Source organism: Marmota marmota, unplaced genomic scaffold (assembly GCF_001458135.2).
Source record: "Marmota marmota marmota unplaced genomic scaffold, marMar, whole genome shotgun sequence".
Lineage (NCBI taxonomy): Eukaryota > Metazoa > Chordata > Mammalia > Rodentia > Sciuridae > Marmota > Marmota marmota.
In genome coordinates, this window is record NW_025999977.1 from 10,318,436 (window position 1) to 10,342,508 (window position 24,073).

At 37.0% G+C, this 24,073-nt stretch overlaps 1 protein-coding gene and 1 non-coding gene across 6 annotated transcripts in view; both read right to left on the bottom strand.

Annotated features, from left to right (window-relative positions):
• Positions 1-24,073, bottom strand: part of Commd1 (copper metabolism domain containing 1) — a 162,641-nt gene that overhangs the window by 117,702 nt on the left and 20,866 nt on the right. The gene's annotated exons all lie outside the window — the stretch shown is intronic.
• On the bottom strand, positions 16,104-16,205 carry LOC125617372. Its single transcript, XR_007348344.1, has one exon. It is a non-coding gene; the product is annotated as a small nucleolar RNA U13 (small nucleolar RNA).

The following is a 24,073-nucleotide window of genomic DNA, read 5'->3' on the forward strand; positions in this document are numbered from 1 at the left end:
AGTTCCCTGATCTTGCAAAATTAGTTCTCTGAACTAACATTTTAGTTTTTTTTTGCAATTTTTCTCCCTCAATGATTTTGCTATAAAATAAAAATTTCAGATGCAAATTTTTACCTGAGGAAATTAAATATGCATCTTCTTCAACTAAAAATTATGAAACTTCTTTCAAATTAATTTCAAGAAATTAATTTGAAGCACTAATTAGGGTGGTTTTTTTTTTTTCCCCTCAAGTACTAGGAATTGATACCTGGACACCCAGCCTTTTTTTTTTCCCCCAATTTTGAGGGTCTCACTAAATTGCCCAGGCTATACTCCAACTTGTAATCCTCCTGCCTCAGCCTTCCAAGATGCTGGAATTACAGGTGTGTACCACCATGCATAATTTAACAATTATTCTACCTGCTATGTTATTTTCTTTTTCATTTTGGTGCTGAAAATTGAACCCAGGAACACCCTATCACTGAGACCTATCCCCACACCTTTTTGACACAGAGTTTCACTGAATTGTCAAGGTTGGCCTTTAATTTGTGATCTTCCTGCCTCAGCCTCCAGAGTCACTGGGACACGAACTGCATTGCACCTGGCTACTACATGTTATCTTATAACTATGTTATCTGATATAGATTAGTAAAAGAGAATTGAGAGAACAAAAATAAACCCTCATATTTATGGCCAACTGATTTTCTACAAAGGCGATTAAGACAATTCAACATGGGACAGAATAGTCTTTTTAACAAATGTAACTGGGAAATATGTGCACCAACATGTGAAAGTCTAAATTTAGACTGTACTTCTCAACTTTTCAGTATTACACCACTAAGAAGCTTTCCTAGACATTTTTACCTAATTGAGCTTTACACTAATGATATTTTAATAACCACAGGTAAACTATGTTATTTGTTTATGCAGACATACCTGTGCTTTATAAGAAAACAGTAATTTTTTCACTTCCCAAGAACCAATCCTTGCCCCCAAATACAGAATGAATAAAAAATTAACTCACACATACAAATAAACTCAAACTAGATCAAAGACCAAATGTAAAATCTAAAACTATAAATTTTTTTTAAACCAGAGAACTCTTTGAGAACTTTGGTTAGGCAAAGTGTTCTTAAATACAACATTGAAATCATAATAAAAGAATAAATTGATAAATTACACCTCATCAAAATTTAAATTCAAAAGATACCATTAAGAAAATGAAAAGAAGGCTGGGGTATATGAGTAAGTAGTGGAGAACTTGCCTAGATTAGGGCCCTGGGTTCAATCCCTAGCACCATAGGCAAGGGGGGGGGGAAATTACAAGCCATAGACATGGAATAAAACATTTACAAGCCATATATCTGATAAAGGGCTTATATCCAGAATATGTTTTGTTAAAAACCTAGCACACACACATGCCAATAATCCCATCAGCTTGGGAGGCTAGAGTAGGAGAACTCCAAGTTCGAGGCCAGTCTTAGCAATTTAGAGAGATCCTAAGCAACTTAGACCCTAAGCAACCCTGCCTCAAAATAAAAGAGCTGGGGATGCAGTGGTAAAGTGTGTTCATTTCCTAAGAGGGGCTGGGGAAGGGCAATGGCTATAATTAAAAAGACTGCTAGAATGCTGTTCTCATTATTACTGGGCTTCATTTAAACCTTGACTAGAACAGAACACCTAAACAACAGTGTTTGAAGAGAGCTTCCATATTACTGATCACAAACACATGCTGGGAGGGTGGTATACCCCAAATTCTTGGGAACAGAGGCTTTTGCACTTGGGACCCTTAATCTTATCTGTATGCCTCTTCATCTAGCTGCTTGTCTGTGCCCTTTATACAAACTATAATAATAAGCAGAATTTTCCTGACCAAAAAAAAAAAAAAAAAGACTGCTATACTAAGTGTTGATAAGGTCATTAAAGAACTGAAATTGTTATAACTGTTGGTAGAAAAGTAAAATAGTATGACCACTTCAGAAAATAGTTTGTTGGGACTGGGGATGCAGTGCTTGCCAAGCATGACCAAAGCCCTGGGTTAGAACCTTAGCACTGCCAAAAAAAAAAGAAAGAAAAGAAAAAAAAGTAGTTTGTACTTAAAACATTACATACAACTTTCTATATGAGCCAACCACTACACTGTTGCTTATTTACCTAAGAAAAACACTTGTACACAAATAGTCATACTAATTTTATTAAAGAATATCATAAGAGAATTATTCTTATCCATAAAAAGGAATAAATTACTGATACAAGCAACATCTCAGAATAATGCTGAGTGAAAGTAGTCAGATACCATCTCCTCAAAAAAGAAAGAGTACACATTGTATGATTCCAGTTATATAAAACTTTAGAAAATGTAAACTCATCTACAGTAATGAAAAGAAGATCAGCAGTTTCCTAGAAAAGAGGGGATAGAGAGATACAGGGAGGAAAAATTAAAAAGAAACACTGGAGGGTGGGGCTGTAGCTCAGTGGCAGAGCGCTTGCCTGGCATGTGTGAGGCACTGGGTTCAATCCTTAGCACCATGTAAAAATAAATAAAGGCATTCTGTCCGTCTACAAGTGCAAAAAAAAAAAAGAAAAGAAACACTGGGATGTTAGACATGCTCACATCTGTAATGATAGACATGCTCACTATTTTGTTGCTAGTTTCACAGGTATATTCATATGTCACTTTATCAAATTGTATGCTTTAAATATGTACAATTTGCTATATGTCCATTATAATAAAGCAATTTTATCTCTGGCTTTTAAGTGGCTCATCACTGAGCTCTCCCATGACACACATAAATAAGCCTCCTCTTTCCCTCTATTAGCCTGCCTATTGTCAAATCATTTGCAGGCCCCCCCAGCCACTGGACACAAGTTAGAAGAGGAAAAGCTTAATGGAACTTTCTTCTGAAACTGGTTTACTTGCAGAGCATGGGGTGTTAGCTATCATCTGTCTGATATGATCTTTGTATTAAGAGAATAAATAATGTGATAGTATCCAGGGAAAAAAAGAAGAGAAAAAGTTTTCTTTCTAACCGCTTTGCAAAAAAGAATGGGATGGTTGGATGGGATGACTAAAAATCGCAGTTGAGATCCCAGAACTTCTGACTAAGCCAGTGAACATTTTACCAGTGGATCCTAGAACTGTGCTCAGGGTCTGGTCAAATGAAGGTCAGAGACTCTCCTGTCTTTTCTAAATGGAATTTCTCCAGAATTTAGATTTATATGCAAAAATGGAATTAGTTCTCTGGATACTGTGACTTATAGATCCTTTCCCTGCGAGAGCCATTATGTCCAGTTTGTCTCATTTAGTGTCCTGAGAGCCTGTCTTAGATCCAGAGAGAGCTCTGAATCATTGATTTTCCGCCTGTTAGCGGGCACGAATTGTCAGATCTGTGTCTGCAGGCAGCTAGCCAGAGGCTGGAGGCCTAAGACATATTCCTATGGTTTGCCAACTCTCACAGGGTCCCCACAATGGACTGTGTAGTCTCTTTCCTTGTTGCCTTGCTAGTGCAGAGAAGTCCCATTTCATTATTGTCTGCCCAGTGTTACAAATTGCAGTCCATGATCTGAGGTATTTCACTTTTGTGGGAGACCACACATGAGTTTTTCACAAACAACATTCTTAATGCCTGTAGCAAAAAGGGTAGAGTCTCTGCTTTCTCTCACTTTAGCTATCTTTGGGAGTGACTTTGGAACAGAAGTTGCATCTTCTGTATCCTTTGGGGGGATATTATATTCATGATTAAGTCATAAAAAGGTTTATGATTTTTGAGTCACATTTTGAACGAATACAGCTCTGAACCTGGGTTAGAATTCCAGGCACCTTTGGAAGACACCTCCTGGGCTTGAAGTTCTTCCTTGTTTTGGTCTAAGGCTGTTCTCTTCTTGACTATTTGTTTCAAGGCCTGTTATCCATACTTCATCTTGCTTTCTTCATGGGAACTTCTCTCAACTGAACCCGCCCCCTTCTCAAGTTCCTGCTGACTATATCCTCTATCACTGCAGCACTCTTTCTTCCTCTCTTGTAGGCATGATTTTGCTGTTAATAAGTGAAAAATTCAAAGGCTTCTTTGAAGCTGGCTCCATACCAATGTCCTCCTCCCTTCCTTGAGGTATCTCAAGGGAGACTTAGGACCCCAAAAGCAACACCTGGTGCTAAACAGGCTAAATGGAAACAGAATTTAGCCCACAACCTTCATAAAATTATGTTAAAACAAAAAAAAATCTTGTAAGTCTTCTCCACTGATATCAATAAAAAGCTTTGCCCTTGTATTGATTAAAGACAATTTATTTCATCTTCCCCAAACATAATTCAGAAAAAAAAAAAAACAAAGAAAAAAATCACCAACTCATATATAACCTAGTGAATTCTATCTACTATATTGCTGTATTTATGTTTGGCTCAAGGCTAAAATTTTAGAGTGAAAGCCATAAAGATCTCTACTTGTGTCTGTCTGTACCGGGTGGACTCTTGAACAACATAGGCATTATGCACACTGATCCTTGCACAGTCAAAAAGCCATGTTCAACTTCTGACTCCCCCAAAACAACTAATAGCCTGCTACTGACTGGATGTTTTCAATAACAAACAGTTAACATATTTTGCATGTTGTAGGTATTTTATTTGTTGAAAAACATGCAAGATCTACAAGAGATCATTGTCTACTGATACATAACTTACTAAAAAACTGCTCACAGAGATAAGTGTTCACACAGTATTTTAAGTGAACACTTGTAGCACTTGAGCTCACTGTAATAGTGAACAGAAGGTGGCTATGAAATTATTACAGTACATTATATATTAATTTTATGCAGTTCTAATACTGCATCTTTACAGTTGTTTACATTTCTATTAAAGGTTGAGGGTTCTTTTATTCAATTCAGTTAGAAACCATGAATAGGCAAAGTGAAGCTCCTTTAGTGTTAGTGGCTCTGAGCTTTGAATGCCACCAGCTTTCAGCTCTTAGTGTTAGTGGCCCCCTGTGCTGTTCTCCTTAAATCCAGAGGCAGTAGCTATTGGAAGCTCTCTGAAACTCTTCCAATAGCCAAAGCAAGCAGCTCCCAGCAACTCTCAGTTACTGTTCTCTGGCTGCTAGCCACTTTCAGTAGAGCCAACAGTCTCAGTGTTATCAATTCTATAATCAGTTCATCCTGCTCTACTTAAAACTTAAGTCACAAAGAGGCAAAATTAAATTCATCCAAAAAAGATTTTATTAGGATTTATGCTGCAGCATAAGACTAAGCAGTACACAGACTTTTCCCCTAAATGTGAAGGGAAGACTAATCATATAGACAAAATAAGGGGGGGGGCCATGCACTGTGTGCTGTTAGCTAATTGCAAACTTTATGCTGAGTCATTGGTAGGGGAATAGCTCCTCACAGACCAGATTTCAGAAAGCTGAAGCAGCTGCAGTGGGATGGAATCATCCAGAGAGGCTGTGGGACAGAGTCATTTGGGACAGACCTTGACTGAAGCTACCACAGTCCAAACAAAATTTTCTGGAGCGCTTGGGGCAGCTTCAGATATCAAACATGGAAGAAAGAAAATTTTAAAAGTACTTCTTGGAAAGCACAGGGCCCTTCTCTTATGTCTCATGTCAACTATGAATATGCCATATACTATCCCTATTAGTAAGCACAACTTTTTTTTTTTTTTTTTTTTTTGGTACCAGGGATTGAACTCAGGGGCACTTGACCAATGAGCCACATCCCCAGCCCTATTTTGTATTTTATTTAAAGACAGGGTCCCACTGAGTTGCTTAGAGCCTGGCTTTTGCTGAGGCTGGCTTTGAACTCACGATCCGCCTGTCTCAGCCTCTGGAGCTGCTGGATTACAGGCATGAGCCACTTGCACCATGCTAGTAGGCATAACTTTTGATAATATTTTAATTTTTTATGATAGATTTGTGTATACTTTGTGGTAGTAAATAAAATAAACTATTATCTACATACATCATCTACGTTCCTGACATGCTTTTTCTTAATTTTTTTTTCAATATTTCTAGGCTACCCGATTTGTCTGCAAGTTTTTTTCAAATTGTTTCAAATATCTAAAAACAAAATCTGCATATAAGTGGCCCCAAACAATTCAAACCCATTTTGTTCAAGGGTGGACTATATATACTTTGTGTATTTCTTACTATATACACTATGTGATATTTCTTACCTCCAGATGGTATTAACATATTAATAAAAGAGCATCATTCTAATTGGCTTAGAGAAAAATAAGCACTTACATAAATTGCATATTTCTAAAACTCTCAAAAATACACAAAATTAACCCAACTATTTTCCAAGTTCATGTGATTTGGATAAATTTTTGGTAAATAAGGTTAGTTTAATACTGCCAGTTTAAGAAAACAGGCATGACTTCAGAGTTGCCTGCACTATATTTTATTCTACTTGGGTTTACTAGTCAAATAAGCCAATATGTTTATTACATGTTTATGGTTATAAAACTTACAAATTTGAGCAGGTGCAAAATAAATCCCTATAATCCCAGCAACCTAGAAGGCTGATACAGGAGAATCACGAGTTCAAAACTAGTCTCACTCAACAATTTAGTGAGGTCTGAACTACTGAGCAAGACTCTGTCTCAAAATAAGAAATAAAAAGAGGTGGATATGTAGGTGGGTAAGTGGTGAACCACCCCTGGGTTCAATCCCCAGTACCAAAATAAAGAAAAAAGAAAAACCCTTACAAAATTGACTTTAATCAAATTCAGTTACTGTTCTAACAAATTTCATTTCAACAATAATGTAGTTTCCGAAATCTGTTTGGTAACTTGAACTTAAAACTCAAGTTATACTAAATTAAATGATACATATTCATTGACTATCTAGATAATTTCTACATAAAATACTGAAACAATTACTGAATATGTTTAAATTTTGGATTCTTATTTTTAAAGAGAGACTAAAGATGGGCTGGAGATGTGGCTCAAGCAGTAACATGCTTGCGTGGCAAGTGCGGGGCACTGGGTTCGATCCTCAGCACCACATAAAAATAAAATAAAGATGTTGTGTCCACTGAAAACTGAAAAATAAATATTAAAAAAAATTCTCTCTCTCTCTCTCTCCCTCTCTCTCTCTTTTTAAAAAGAGAGAGAGAGGGAGAGAGAGAGACTGACTAAAGATATCTGGGTCTATTTGAGACTCAAAATATTCTTTTTGCCACAATGGAAAAGGTGCACTGTGAAGAAGCATATACCTCTAGAACATGTGAGATGACATATTAATAAAATTGGCCAACTTGCTATAAAACATTGGTATATGACAGTCAATTCACAATAATTTACATCCTAAATTTCTTTATAAAGTAAAGGTTATTAATGGTTAAAATGATAATATATTTCAATGGAGCTAATAGAAACAGTAAGGGTGAATGAAAACAACAATGTATGAAAAGTATTCAAATGATATAAAATGTTTTGGTTAAGGGAAAGAAGAGTATCTTTGTCCTAAAGTAGTTGTTTAGAGGTTGTTAAAAGGTTGTTCCAGCATAAGAAAGAGGAAAGGAAAGCAAAAGACAAAAACATGGACGGATACAGAAAGTTATAAAGAGTATGTGGAGAAAAAAATGAGAAAGAATCTTATATCAAGCTGCAATTAAATAATCTTTAATATCAATAATTTATTGATCCAATGCCAGAGTTTACATCTCTTTAAGAAGACAAAAGTTTCTTGGACTATTGATCTGCTCTTTATAAGCAATTGTTAAGTTGTTTTTTTTTTTTTTTTTTTTTTTTTCATTTTATAAGTAATCTATCTAGGAAACAAGGTTGCTCTGTCTTATTGGTGGTTAATCCTATTTGTGATTATTGAAGAAAACCTAGTCTTCTTTTAAAAGTGACCTGAGATCCTATTTAATCAAGCATTCAAACCTTTTGACATTTTGCCCCCTCAAAATGCAATTCTATCTGTAATCCCAGGGGCTCAGGAGGCTGAGGCAGGAGGATCACAAGTTCAAAGCCACCCTCAGCAATTTAGCGAGGGGCTAAGCAACTCAGTGAGACTTTGTCACTAAATAAAATACAAAATAGGGCTGGAGATGTGGTTCAGTGGTCAAGTCCCCCTAAATTCAATCCTGGTACCACCCCCCTCCAAAATGAATTCTAAATAAAATCTTGGTTTCAAACTGACTCTTGAGATTTCCCAAAGGGATCCTGGACAATCTCAAGGGTTTGTTCTTTCACTTTTTAAAAGTGAGATTTTAAAAATAACTAGATGTATGGGGTAGGCAGGGGGAGCATGGGAGGAATAGATGAACTCTAGATAGGGCAGATGGGTGGGAGGGGAAGGGAGGGGGCATGGGGTTAGAAATTATGGTGGAATGTGATGGACATTATTATCCAAAGTACATGTATAAAGACACAAATTGGTGTGAATATACTTTGTGTACAACCAGAGATATGAAAAATTGTGCTCTATTTGTGTAATAAGAATTGTAATGCATTCAGCTGTCATACATAAATTTAAAAATAAAATAAATAATGAATAAAAATAACTAGATGTATTTAATAATGCTAAGTTGCATGGGAAGCACTGTCAACTGAGAAAATATGTTCCAAAACAACAAAATTTCCTAGTCAGTTGCATTATTTCACAACGCACTCTCCTTAAATCTTTACCTGTCGCGACCCCTCGCCGGCAAGGGAAAACACGACACAGGATTCTTCTTTCAGCAGTTTATTCAGGCCTTGAGTCATGTATCATCTTCTAGCGCCCGCCGCCCGAACACACCCAAGCACAGCTTAATAAAGCCCCCGCATCCCAATCCCAAGCCGCCACGTGGATCTCTCTCATAGGGTGATAAGGGATTGCGCGCCAACTCTCCATAAAAGGAGTTGTTTATCACAGGCCACAGTGGAAGCCGGCGCCATCTTCTAATGGCGGCCACGGTCTATAAGAATGGCTTACCACATTTACCCATGGCAATTTTAAGTCTTTTGTCATTCATATGCAGTTAACTGTTTTATTCAGAGGACTCCCTAAAGCTCCTGCAATCTAGTAGAAATCTTTAACTTAAGTGACTATCTTAGGACTATGTCAGGTACTCTGGAGTACAGGTTTCTGATAGCATTGCTTAAATAACTTTGAGATAATTTCACTGGACTGAGTAAGGATTTCCAGATCTCTAGCAGAGATGATAGTTCATAAAACTGATAACCCAAGATTAAGTAAAACAAGAATTACATGGTATTAAAATAAACAGATTTGTAAATTTTATGACTTTTGTTGTTGCTGGAGTTTGGAATATTGCCAGGTCTTTTAATTTTCTATTTTCTGGACATAAGGAACCCCCCTTCTTTTTTCTCTTAACTATCTATAAATCACAACTTACCTTTGTAAACAAAAATTAAATATTTATCTTTTTCTCTACCAGAACCCTCCAGAATTCTAAAACTCTTATTGAATATTCTTTCATCACAGAATATTCTTTCATTATTCTTTCATCACAGTCACTTGCATAAATTCCATAAGAATCTGTTCTTCTGAGGTTTTTCTGTTGTTTTGGTTTTGTACTATAAATTTAACTCAGGGGCACTTAAGCATTGAACAATATGCCCAGCCCTTTTTATTTTTTATTTTGAGACAGAGTCTCAGTAAGTGGCTTAGGGCCTTGCTAAATTGCTGAGGCTAGCCTTGAACTTGCAATCCTCCTGCCTCAGCCTCCTGAGTCGCTGGGATTACAGACATGAGCCACCACTCCTGGCAAAAATCTGTTCTTCTTATAACAGGACATAATTGAAGAAAGTGGCTCCAATGATGATGGACAGAATTAGATATGAGCAGAGGTTTTTGTTTTGTCTTGTTTTGTTTTTGATATGGGGGTTGAATCCAGAGGCATTTTACCACTGAGTCATATCCCCAGTCCTTTTTATCTTGATACAGGGTCTAAATTGCTTAGGACATCACTAAATTGCTAAGGCTGTCCTTGAACTTGCAATCCTACTGACACTGCCTCTATAGCTGGGATTACAGGCATGCACCACTGCACCCAGCAGATATGAGCAGTTTTAAGGAACTGAAGGTTAACTCAATGGAGCCAATGCCTACAAAGACCTCTTGCAAGAAAACAACCTGGGATTTCTATCCTCACACGTGAATAAGATAGGTAAGTTCCTCACAGACTGAGAACATTAGGAAATTTCGAGGACCTCCAGAAGGAAGGATTGCACCCTATCTATAAGTACTGCAGATAAAATCTGGCTGACAAGTGCTTACCTTGGCTTCCTAGTCTAAACATCTAGAAATCCTCTCAATTGGCTACCCTTTGGAATCAGAAACTAGGTTTATTGTCTACTTCAAGTATTAATCTTTATTTTTCTTTTTTGTTCCCTCATTCTATGTTCTTTCCCTTTGTAGATCTGTTACCTCAAAATTTCTAACCTGACTCCTCTTCACTGCAATTAACCTAGCTCTGTGTGTGTATATGGAATAGTAATAGGAAAGTTTCAGATGAGGGAAATGTGGAATCCACCTTAACGATTAACATGTGGGAGACCAGAACACATCACCTTAAAATATGCCTTTTCTGGCATACAGATTGTTAAACTGAAAGCAACCAAGGAGAAGCAGATGCAGGAAAGCTGTCTTCCCTTTATTTGCCTAAAAGCAGGACATATATGTGCTAATACCAAAGACAGCCTCCCCCTGCCCCTTTCTACCAGAGAGAACAAAAGACAACCTAGACCCTCTTAAGGCACCAGAGATGGTATCAGAGGAATTTACATCAAATAGCTTTACTAACCATGCTTTATTTGCCATTTATTTGCCTTACCACAGCTGCAGCCCCTAAACACTCAAAATCTTCTTCCTTTGTCTTATAACTAACCTAAAAATGTACTTACTGTTCTCTTGTTGAAGACATTATCAGCTTAAATTGACATCTCTTTGAAAACTACTGTTGTATATATGACAGTTTTATATATATGCATACATGCAAACGTCCATGCATATACGCACTATAAATATATAAATATTTATATATACACACGTGTGTACGTGTGTATATTATGAATGTATAGGTCAGTAAACTTCTCTTGTCATCTTTTGTTACAGGGTTTGGTTCTAAGAACTCCTGAAGGCTGATTTTTTTTTTCTCTCCTACACAATCAAGCCAGTGGATGCTATGCTACCCAGCCCTTTCTCCTTTTTGTTTACGTTTTTTTAAGACTTTTTTTTTTTTTAGTTGTAGATGGGCACAATACCTTATTTATTTATGTGGTGTTAATTTCACATCCCTGGCCTTCTTACTTAAATGAAAGTTTCAATCCATAACTTAAATGTGTTAGGCCTTTTAAAAGAGGAACACAAATCTTATTTCCTGAGGCAAACTCATTTTGTGTATGGTAAACACATCCCCTGGTTCTCTCTTTATAAAGCACTACTTCAATGTACCCTCCAGGGCAGTTATCCCAACTGTGTCACCCAAGGGAGAAGCCTATTAATAACTAAAATTTATTTTTCATTCTATACTATTTCCTATATGCCCCCCTACACACACATACCCCTACCTCAAATTCATTTTGTGTTTACACATGTATAGTTGCTATGGTAGTTTGGATTTACTAAAAATTAAGAAAAATAAATTACTTGTTCACTTTTTCTGTGTTCCTTTGACTCAGTAAACCTCTGGTACATTTATGGTAAACCAAGAACTGAAAACAAAAGGGAGCATAGAACATAAAGCCAAAGTTCTTCTAAACACCTGTCCCACTTCAGCTCCATGCACAGAATACAGCTGCCTGATTATGACGACTGAGGAGTCTATAAAACATGGGTGGCATTTGAATTTCTTGGCAACTCAGACAAGTGAAATAACAGCAAGAGAATGCCATGAGTGAGAGGATTGTTTTATATAAATCCATTTGTGGCTTTAGTATACATTTTATCCAAAGAGCGCTGCCAGAGAAGAATTAAGAATGTAGGCTGAAAAGGAAGAAAAGATCCACAGCAAATTTGGAAAAGGAGACAAGCCTTCTTCAGTTTTGGGAGAGTTTACTGAAAAAGGTGGTTTTCATTCCCATCAGTGTTAAACTCCCAATCAACATTAAATAATAAAGAAATGCAGAGGTTTAATCTCCACAATGCTATATGGAATTTCTATGTATGTGATGGACACAATGGTGAAAAAAGAGTGTTTGCTGTTAAAGGGATATTTTATTTATTATCTACCAAATTGAAAATAATACAGATATTATTGCACACACTGAGCTTTGAGGCTTTATTCCAAGAAAATGGAAGGGCTGATTTGGGGGATCCAGAAACACATAGTATGACTCAGGAACTACACCAGTAGACCCAAAGATATTACATGAAAGAACAATGAAAGCTGTGTTCAGATAAAAAGGGTATCTTACAGTAAGAAAGGCTCCTGTATTAGCCAGGGTTCTCTAGAGGAACAGAATCAATGGGAATTTATTAGGTTGGCTTACAAGACCAGAAGCTGGACAGTTCACAATGGCTATCTACAGGCTGGAGAGCTGGAAGAACAAGTAGCTGCACAGTCCAAAAAGTCAATGCCTCAGAACAAGAGAGATCAACAGTTCTAACCTAGTCCAACACCAAAGGCTTCTGGAAACTCCCTGGGGAATCACTGGCGGAGTCCGCTTTGGAAGAGTGAAGTAGCAACTATAGCAGCAGCAATGAAGAATCCATTCAAGAAGAATCGAGATTGCCTCTGCTGCTGCTTCCTTGTTCTTCCAACTTTTTAAAAAATATTTTTAAGATAGGACATAATACTCTTATTTTATTTATTTATCTTTATGTAGTACGGAGGATTGAACCCAGTTCCTGATATGTGCAAGGCAAGTGTTCTACCACTGAGCTACAACCCCTGTCCTCTTTCGACTTTTATTCCATCCAAGCCATCATCCTATTGTACCATGCTGCCCACACTTAGGGAGGGTCTCCCTTTCAGTTGGCTATCCCAGATGTCAATCATTCCTAGACACACCCTCACTGACACACCCAGAAGCTTCTTAATCATGGTTATCTCTCAATACAATCAAGTTGACAATTCAAATTAACCATTATAGCTCCCAACTATTTCAAATATTTATACAGCTCTCAAATATTTCACTATCTACATTACAAATTAAAACATTCAGTAATCAGCAGCAAGTGCTTGAGTGTTCATCATTGCTCAAGCAACTCAGCTTGATAAAAGCAGTCTTTCAAGGGTCTTATAGACACAGGACAGAAATACTGCAGGGCTCTACAAAATTCCCAAACACAAATTCTTTTGGTACATACATTCTTAAAATTTTAATTCTTCAAGGTGCCTTTCCTAACTAAAACTAGCAAAAGTTTTCACTGAGCCTTCTGGAATTTTATTTATTCTTCTAAATCCTTAGCATATCTGAAACATGGTTCTTCCTTCCAAACCCCAGACACACAATACCTCAACTCCCTCTACTCCAATTTCACACCTATCAAGCAATCTTCCAATTTAATTATCTTGATCTTCCACATAATGTGATATTAGAGGTATCTTTTTTCTTTTTGTGGGGGGGGGAGTGGGGGGAGCAGTAACTAGGACTAAACCCAGGGGGGTGCTCTACCACTAAGCCACATTCCTAGCCATTAGGGAGGGGATACCTGGGTTTGAACTCAGGGGCACTCAACCACTGAACCACATCCCCAGCCCTACTTTGTATGTATTTTATTTAGAGACAGGGTCTCACTGAGTAGCTTAGCACCTCACCAGTTGCTGAGGCTGGCCTTGAACTCTTGATCCTCCTGACTCAGCCTCCTAAGCCACTGGAATTACAGGCATGCACCACCACACAGGGCTGTCATACCTAGCCCTTTTTTTTTTTGAGACAGGGGTCTTGCTATGTTGGTAAGGCTGCCCTTGAACTTGTAATCCTCCTGCCCCAGCCTCCCAAGTCACTGGGATTACAGGTATCCACCACTAGGCCTATCTAGAATGAGGTATATTGAATAATGGATGCAAATATTCTGGTGGCTGGAAAGGTGAACTCAACCATAAAGTGACACCACCCCCCCCCACCCCAGAAAAAAGAAAGTGCTCTGATTTATCCAAAAAGTCTACTTTGATCATTCTCTAAGAGGCTAATCAGTTCTACATGCCAAGGCATTCAGAAATTTATCAAATGTTATGGATCTTAAATGTCCCCCAAAGGCTCAAATGCTTAGTTGCCAGACTGTGACACTATTGGCAGATAGTGGAACCTTTAGAAAGTGAAGCCTAGTTGAAGAAGTTAAGTCATTGGTAAGCAGATCTTAATAGATCATTCTTGGGGGTTCAGAAGACCAAAATGCTGATAGAAACATGAACAGTAAAGGTTGTGTTGATGAGGTTTCCAATGGGAATGAGGACTCTACTGGGAACTGGACTATAGGCCATCCATGCTACATTCTGGAAAAGAACTTGCCTAATTTTTACCCATGCCTTGAGATTATGCAGGATGCTAAATTTAAAGGTGACAGATTAATTAATCTGGCAAAGGAAATTTCAAGGTAGCACAGCATTCAGAGAGTGGCCTCAGTATTGCTGGCTGCTTTTAGCTAGGTAAACAGAATTAGGAGCAAAAAGCAGAATACAAAGATCTGTAAAACTTGCAGTTTGATCAGAAAAAGAATACTTTTAAAATTGTGGGTAAGGAGAGTAAGGCTACTAAAGAGGTTTGCTCCCTTAAAAAGAAGTGAACATTTCTGCACCAAGACAACAGGAAAGATGCCTTGAGAGCATCTCAGGAATCGGAAAGACCCCACCTGTTGCAGGTACAAAGACTTTTATTTGACAAGACAGCACTGGGTCCCCCAGCTCCCACAGGGCTGCCTTGGGGATTTTCCCCTAGGATTCATTTCCCTTGTTCAGCCAGCAAGGCACTCAGAGTCCCCTGTAGCCATCGTCCAAGTGGGTGAGCTAGTGGCCCACTTGGCATCATCCACAGGATACTGGTTTTGCAGGCATGCAGAATGCAAGAGTCATGAGGTCATGGAGGCTTCTACCAAGATTTCAAAGGAAAACCTGAAAGGCTAGGTAGCTTATGGCAGAGCTGAAGTCGCTGAAGCAGCCCTAACAGACTGATGAGTGAAGCTGTGAGAGTGAGGTTGAAGCTGCAATGGAGACCCCAGGAAGTTAGAGATGCAGAACACCTGTCCAGGGAAGCCACAGGCAGCAAACAAATTTAGCCCAAGGAAGTGGTCATGTGGACTACAGCCAGCAAGGCAATGGAGGGGTGGGACTCTCATTCCTCCACCATGTACCTGGGATGCCAGACATGAAGCAACAGGAGTTATTATTTATTTGCCCTCCTGGGTTTCAATCTTGCTTTGGTTCAATTCCTCCTTGCTATTGTCCTATTCCTCCCTTTTGGAATGGAAATGCTTACCCTGAGTCATTATATATTTAAAGTACATATCATATTATATTATTATGTTATATATATTTTTTATAAACAGGAACTCACAGCTAAGAGTTTACCTTGCATCTCAGAGGAGTCTTTGGACTTGAACATTTCAATAAGCCGAAACAGTTTTAGCACTTTGGGGACCCCTGGAGATGGACTGAATGCATTTTGAATTGTGATATGGACATGAGCCTTAGGGTATCAGGGGCAGAATATTATGGTTTGGATCTCCTATGTTCCCCAAAGGCTCATATGCTAAAGGCTTGGTTACCAGCCTGTGGTCCTACTGAGGAAGGAAGATTCCAAGTTGAAGGCCAGTCTGAGCAACTTACAGAAACCCTGAAGCTCAATGGAAAATACCCCTGGATCAATTCCCCATATAGGGTGGTATGGGGATCAGGGTGGCAGGGATCGGAAGGTGGCAGAAAACTGCTTCATGTCTTTAATGTGTTAATGCCCATCTCCAATAAAGAAATATAATCTGCAATATTTTCCAATCTTAATTATCACTAAATGCTTTTTCTCCCCCTCCAAAAACAATAACTTAAGGGACTAATATTCTGTGAAACAAATTTTTGAAATGTTCTAATTTATCTTTAGATCATTCATAACAAAGTAGTATTTTATTTCAGTAGTTTCAGAAAAAGAAATAATTGAAAAACCTAATGTATCATGGGCAAATACAATGTTCTGTTTCAAATGTTTGTTATCAACATGCTTAACAAATAGCCTTTTTTTAAAACATCAGATAGGTACTTTGCCAACATCATAACAAGGTTTAGAGGGAGGCAGATCTCACACAACAGTGTGAACACCCAATCATCTTGTTTATGAATTAAAAGTTTGCTGATATAAGACTACTGGCTTCATCTTTGCCCCTTCTCCAAAATTGATTATCATGATTTTTCATGTCTCCTACATGAGAATCAAGAAGTCTCCTCTTCTTTGCTCCAGGGCAGTAAGAACTCTCCTCCCTGCTGATGAAACAATCCATTTCTTTGCACCACCACCCACACAAGAGGTTAAAAAATAAAATAAAATTCTGACATACTAAGGAAATGAGGTGGTAATCCTCACCCTCTGAGCACTCCACTTCTTCCTTCAAGCAATGAAGTTTGAAGTTCTTACAATAGTAAATTTTAAAACTCTATATCTGTGATCTTTTTCTTCTGCAACATGACCTACTACACTGCTGACATAAATATGCAAAGGGTTTGTTTTCAGGTCTTATTCTTACTTTGAAGAAAAACAAAACCCAAGAGAACGTCTATCAAATTTCAAAAGAACCTAATAGAACACATCTTGTATATAGACTTCTTCCATTATGCAGCCATCCCTGAAGCAGCAGACCAAGATGAAGTACAATCCCTTTGTGACTTTTTTAAAATATATTTTTAGTTGTTGATATACCTGTATTTTATTCACTTATTTATATGCGGTGCTAAGAATCGAACACAGTGCCTCATATATGCCAGGCAAGTGCTCTACCACTGAGCCACGATCCCAGCCCCAATTCCTTTGCGACTTCTGACCAAAGCAAGAAACATAAGAGGCATTTCAATGCACCTTCCCACATTTACAATAAGATTATATCCTCCCCTCTTTCCAAAGAACTGAGAAGGAAGCTCTTTCTTATTCAAGCACACTATAAAGATCAGCAGATTGGCAAAGTAGTCCAAGTGTACAGGAAGAGATGTCATCTACATTGAATGGGTACAGCAGGAAAAGGTTAATGGTATTATTATTATGTGAGCATTCACCCCAGCAAGGTGGAAATCACCAGGCTAAAAGTGGACAAAAAAAGACCCTGGAATGGAAGACCAAATCTTGCCAAGAAGGAAAGGAAAAGGGAATATAATAAGGAAGAAACAACTGAGAAGATACAGGTATAAAGTAATCTTATTTACAACTTTTATTAAAAAGTGCTAAAATGAAAAAAAAAAGAATTTTTAAATGAGAAATCATTTAACAACCTGATTTGCAGAGCCAGGAGTATGGTATAATGGTATTTTAGGCATCATTAAAGGTTTAAATATACAAAGTCATTAAAATCCTTGATAGCCCACATTCTACTTCTTCTCAAATTGCCATATTTTTTAAATGTAATCAAACATATAGTAAAAAATGACCAATTTAAGAAAAGAGTTTATAAATGTATGTCTAATAAAAACAAATGTCAAAAAGACTTCATAAGTGGCCTGGATTTTAACTAAAATCAGCTCAATCTTAAATATTTAAAATACATCCTAAAAAAAAAAAAAAAACTATACAGGCTTTCTTTTATTTTATCACAAATACTATAACTGGTATGAAAAAGAAAGGTATGCCAACCAATCACTTTAGTTCCTTTCTAGTGCTTATGTATATGCATACATAATTTGTGATCATAGTTATAAATATGGTACAGATACATTTTAAAGCTAGATAAATATTTAAACAAGTAATAACTCAAGACTATTTGGTACTAGCAATTATATTCTATTCTGGGTAAAAATACTGTCTATATATGAAAGAAAATAATAAATAATACTTCCACACAATCAAGTAGTCTCTAGGATCTTAAGAAATGAATCACCAAATCAGAACAACAATGCATCTATTGGAACTACCAAATTCCAGAATACTGATATACCAAACACTGGAAAGGATGTAGAGCAACTACAACTCTCATTCATTGCTGGTGGAAATACAAAAATGGTACAGTCACTTTGGAAGAGAGTTTGTCAGTTTCCTATAAACTAAATACTCTTATCATATATTCTAGTCATGCTCGCCTTAGCATTCACCTAAATGTGTTTTAAATTTATGTCCACACATAACCTGTATGTGAATGTTTATAGCAGTTTTACTCATAATTGTCAAATTTTAAAGATGCCCTACAGTAAGAAAATGGAGAAATAATCTGTGGTATAACCAGACAATAGAATATAAACTAGAACTAAAAAGAAATGAGTACTTTGGCCTTGAAAAGTCATAGAGGTACCGCAGTGGTTATTTTTTTAATGTATTTATTTATTTATTTTTATGTGGTGCTGAGGATAGAACCCAGGGCCCCATACATGCTAAGCAAGTGCTCTACTGCAGAGCCACAACCCTAGCCCCTATATATTGGGTTTTTTGTTTCATTTTGTTTTTGTTTTTGGTACTGGGGATTGGGCCCAGAGGAACCTTACCACTGAGCCGCATTCCTTGCCATTTTTATTTTGTATTTTGAGGCAAGGTCTCACTAAGTTGCTTAGGGAGTAGCTAAATTGCTGAAACTAGCCTCAAATTTGTGATCCTCCTGTCTCAGCCTCTGGAGTCCCTGGAATTACAGGAGATCACCACCAAGTCTGACTAAACATGCTACATATTGTACAATTCTAACAAATGCCATTCTGGAAAAGACAAAACTATGGAAACAATAAAACATCAGTGATTACCACAGGAAAAGGGGAGGGAGGAACAAAGAAGTGGAACACAGATATTTAGGAAAGTAAAACTATTACAGTGGTAAACACGTATCATTATACATCTGTCAAAACCCATAGAACTTACAATGCAAAGAGTAAATCCAATGTAAACCATGAACTTTGAGGGACAATGATGTCTGGACATAGTTTCCCCTATCCTAACAAACATACAACTCTGCTGTGGGATGTTGATAGCAAGGGAGGCTTATTAAGAAATATGAGAACTCTCTATACTTTCTGCTTAATTTTGGTATGAACCTAAAACTGCTCTAAAAAAATTAAATCCATTGTATTTTTTAAAAAGTAATAGCAGTGGGCAGGGTATGGTGGCACACAAGTGTAATCTTGGTGGCTCAGTAGGCTGAGGCAGGAGGATCGTGAGTTCAAAGCCAGCCTCAGTAACTTATCGAAGCACTAAGCAACTCAGTGAGACCCTGTCTCTAAATAAAATACAAAAAGGGTTGGAGATGTGGCTCAATGGTTGAGTGAATTCAGTACCAAAAAAAAAAGGGGGGTGGGGGCGAAGGGTGGGGGCTGGGATGTGGTTCAGTGGTCAAGTGCCCTGAGTTCAATTCCAAAGGGAAAAAAAAAAGAAAGTAATAGCAATATGTTTCACCTTAGTAATGATGAAGAAAATTAATTCATCAGTTTTCATATTAAGAAACATACATGAGGTAAGTATAGAAACAGGTGCCTATAATCTCAATGATTCAGGAGGCTGAGGCAGGAGGATTACAAGCTATAGGTCAGCCTCAGAAACTTGGCAAAGCCCTAAGTAACTTAGCGAGACCCTGTCTCAAAATTATTAAATAAAAAGGGCTGGGGATGTGGGGAGTAGTGATGTGGTGATGTGGTTAAGCGTCCCTGGGCTCAATCCCTAGTACCAAAAAAAATAAAAAATAAAAATAAGAAACCTATATGAAGGCTGAGCTAGGGATGTAGCTTAGTGGTAGAGTGCTTGCCTAGCACACATGAGACCCTGAATTTGATTCCCAGTACTGCTAAAAAAAAAAGAAAGAAAGAAAAGAGGAACATACATGGTCACAAGAAAAACTTCAGTCTTGTTTTTAAAATGAGCAAGAAAGTTGTTTTCCCAGGACTTGGCATTATCACCTTTTTTTAATATTTTAATAAAATTTTTAATTTTAATAGATGGATATAATACCTTTATTTATTTATCTTTATGTGGTACTGAGGATCAAACCAGGGCTTCACACATGCTAGGAAAGCACTCTACCACTGAGCCACACCCCCAGCCCTATTAGTTACCTTTTAAGCAAAGCCAAAACATAAGACCAAACCAGCACCAGAGCATAAAAATACCTGTACAATGTCTGTTGTTCACTGCTCATGCTCTCTGTACAAAGAACAATTCAGATTTGATAAACTTCAGAATAAAAGTATCTAACAGATTTTGATAATATGAATCTTAAAAAAACCAAACTCACTGACTAAAAGATTCTGATGACTATTAATTTTTCACCAGAAGAAATTTATACACAAACTAAGTAGTAAATGTAAAAATTAATTTTCTTCTGGGCATGGTACTGCATGCCTGTAATCCTGGCAACTCTGGAAGTTGAAGCAGGAGGACTGCAAAAATGAGGCCAGCCTGGGCAACTCAGTGAGGTCCTAAGCAATTTAGTGAGACTCTGTCTCAAAAAAATAAAACAAAAAAGGGCTGCTGGGGACATAGCTCAGTGGTAAAGCACCCCTGAGTTCAATCCCCAGTACCAGAAAAAAAAAAAAAAGAAAAAGACAGATTAATTTTTTTTAAACCTGTGGTATTAAAATAATTTATTATCATGGCAAAAGGTTGCAGGATGGTACAGACAGAATGTGTGTGTTCCATTCCTGCCCCAAATTTATATGTTGATACTGGGCATGGTTGCACAAACCTGTAACTCCAGTGACTAGAAGGCTGAGGCTGGAAAAGCACAAGTTCAAGGACAACCTGGACAATTTAGAGAATCTGACTCACAACAAAATGAAAATGACTGGGAATGTAGTTCCCTATAGAGCACCCCTGGGCTCAATCCCAAGTACCACCAAAAAAGGGAAGAAAAAGATCAATATGTCAAAAGCTTATTAACCCATGATGAGATTGGTATTCATCTAAGACAAGACATCAGAGAATTTGTTTTTTCTATTGCATAACCACACACAAAAAGGTCATATGAGCACATAGTGAGATAGAGGCCACTTAAAAGCTCAAAAAGACCTCAGAATGAAGCCTAATTTGCCATTAATTTTAAATTTCCTAGTCTCTAGAACTGAAGAAATACATTTTTGTTATTTAAGCCAACCAGTACATTTTATTTTGTTACAGTTGCACAAGCAGACCCAGACTCAGCAGAAACTTAAAGCAATTCTAATGGGCTTACCCCATCTAGAAACTGATTCAAACGACTGACTCATAAGGCCCATGATTTCTAGATTTATGCCCATTAACCTTTTTTTTAAAGAGATTTCTTTTTAAAAATTTTTTTTTTAGTTGTTGATAGACCTTTAATTTTTATTTATCATATGTGGTGCTGAGAATCGAACCCGGTGCCTCACACATGCCAAGCAACTGCACTCCTGCTGAGCCATAGCCCCAGCCCCGCCCATTAACTTTTTAAATGAGTTGCTATTAATGGATATAAATCCACAATAGGATAGAAAATAAAAGCAAAAGGTAAGAGGCTATAATAAGCAAAACTCAGTAATTGGAACTGTGAAAAAAAATCAACTTCACAATTCAGGATCAATCTCCCACCTTATGGATCATATCTGTTTCCCTGCTTTCTTCCACAGCACTTATGTGACCATTTTCTTCTTTACTGAGAATCTCAACTCAATGGAAAAAGGAAGGGTGAAATCAACTTTATTAATTTTGATTCCTCTCATTTAATAAAAAATGTCATTACATTTTAAACTATGATTTTTGCTTGAAAATCATGATTTTCAAGATGACCTCTGACTTTAAAAACCAACAGAAAATTTTAGGAAAATGAGTTTCCTAAACTACTGGAAAAGAGGCAGACCCCTGGACACTGGATTCTGCTTTCTTCCCTAGACAAATATGAAGCCTTATATGGCACATCAGGTGTTTTAAACATTTCTTTAAAAAAAAAAATTAGTTGTTGATGGACCTTTATTTTATTCATTTATTTATATGTGGTGCTGAGAATTAAATTCAGTGCCTCACGCACATGAGACAAGCACTCTACCACTGAGTCACAATCCCAGCTCTAAACATTTCTTAATCTGGAAGGGTGATATGATTCAGTTTAAAAGGGCAGCTATGTAGCAAAAATTAAGTTTTGCAGACAGAGTAATAGTGGTGACCAAATCAAATATGATTGTACTTTCTCCTGCCCTTTGTGACCACTTCTCAGATTTTATATAGTTGACTAAATCAGGAATTGAAGTTAACCTCATAATGGTAAGGGTGGGTCCCTTACCAATAAGTACACCCACTTTGAAATACTATAGAGCTACACTGAAACAGTTTGGTAGCTACACTGAAACAGTTTGTGCTTCACACTATTCAAGAAATTCTCTTATAAATCTGAGTTTATTTTACCCTGGCTCTTTGCTCCCCACAGAATGTCTAAATTTTTTTTAGACATAAAAAATTCATAAAACATATGTATTCATAAAACATACTTGAAAATCAGGTCTCTTTTTTTATTTTTTTATTTTTTATTTTTTTGTAGTTGTAGATGGACAGCATGCCTTTATTTTATTTGCTTATTTTTTGTATATGGTGCTAAGGATCCAACCCAATGCTTCACCTATGCCAGGAAAGCACTCTGCCACTGAGTCACAGCCCTAGCCCCTTTTATCATCTTGTATCTCACCTGCTTCACCGTGACCTTGATATTTTTTAACTTAACGTACATTTCCATAGTTACATGTATTAATGCTGTTCTCCCTATATAGAACCCCTTATTGTGGAAATCTTATCTTGCAGGCCCAACTTAAATGTTGTTATAACCTAGCAAATGAAATTAATTACAACTCATTTATTAGGCTTTCAATTTTGCTTTCAAATCTTATCGTTTAAATACATATTCATGTTTCTAAGTAAACAACAGGCTCCTTGTAATGAAATAGAGTATTTTACTCATCTTTATATTCCCCTAATACTTAGCACAATACTTTGCACAAACTTTAATGTGTAAAGGAATGAAAGACTCCACATTTGTTTTTATTACCTGATTAAAAGTAATACTCCAACTCTGCATCATCCATCATTCAGTTTAGCCACATAGAAAAAAGAAAATTAATGCCTAACCTAATGAAGTATTAAAAGAGCTTACAATTTAATAATGAAAAAAATCTTGACAGGTATTCTACAAAAACTGGTGGCTTCTCTTTCCAAGTTCACTAATCAAGCCAGCTCTCCAATCTTAATATTCTAAATGTCTGAAAGAACAGCTTAGTATCAGCTTCAGTAAAATCTCTTGAGGCTAGGTATCTTGAAAGCAACTTGGTGCCACATTACCCAAGTCTAATTACAGAACACTACATTAGGATTATATTAAATTACAATGTTATTCAACAAAATGATCTATAATTTTAGTCACTCTGGTACTAATTTACATGCTAACCAAGAAACCACACAAAACAAAGTCAATGGTGAATCTATGAATTTGATTCTAAACATTTTCCTCCAAATGATGTTTATCCTCATCCTTCTCCCAAATAGGTAACATGCAATCTTTGGCCAGAAGCCTACACAGGATGTTTTAAAGCCATTATAATTAATAGAATCTCTATAATTGCTCCAAATTTGTTTATTTCAAATCAATTTCAACTTGAATAAATACAAATGGGGAAGAAAACCTCAGAAACATTTATAAGATAATAAACAAAATAACTACAAATCTATAATAGGATGGAAGCAGAATCTTTAAAACCAGACTAAGAATTTGAGATTCTATCTTTAGTATAAACCCCCAGAATGATTCCTATGCTGGCCCAGATTCCTCCAAAAAATAATCCCACATCACAGTTAAATGCTAAAATCACCAAGTTTTCTTTTTTTTAATTATTATTAGTTGTTCAAAACATTACATAGCTCTTGATATATCATATTTCATACATTTGATTCAAGTGGGTTATGAACTCCCATTTTTCCCCCGTATACAGATTGCAGAATCACATCGGTTACACATCCACGTTTTTACATACTGCCATACTAGTGTCTGTTGTATTCTGCCGCCTTTCCTATCCTCTACTATCCCCCCTCCCCTCCCCTCCCCTCCCCTCT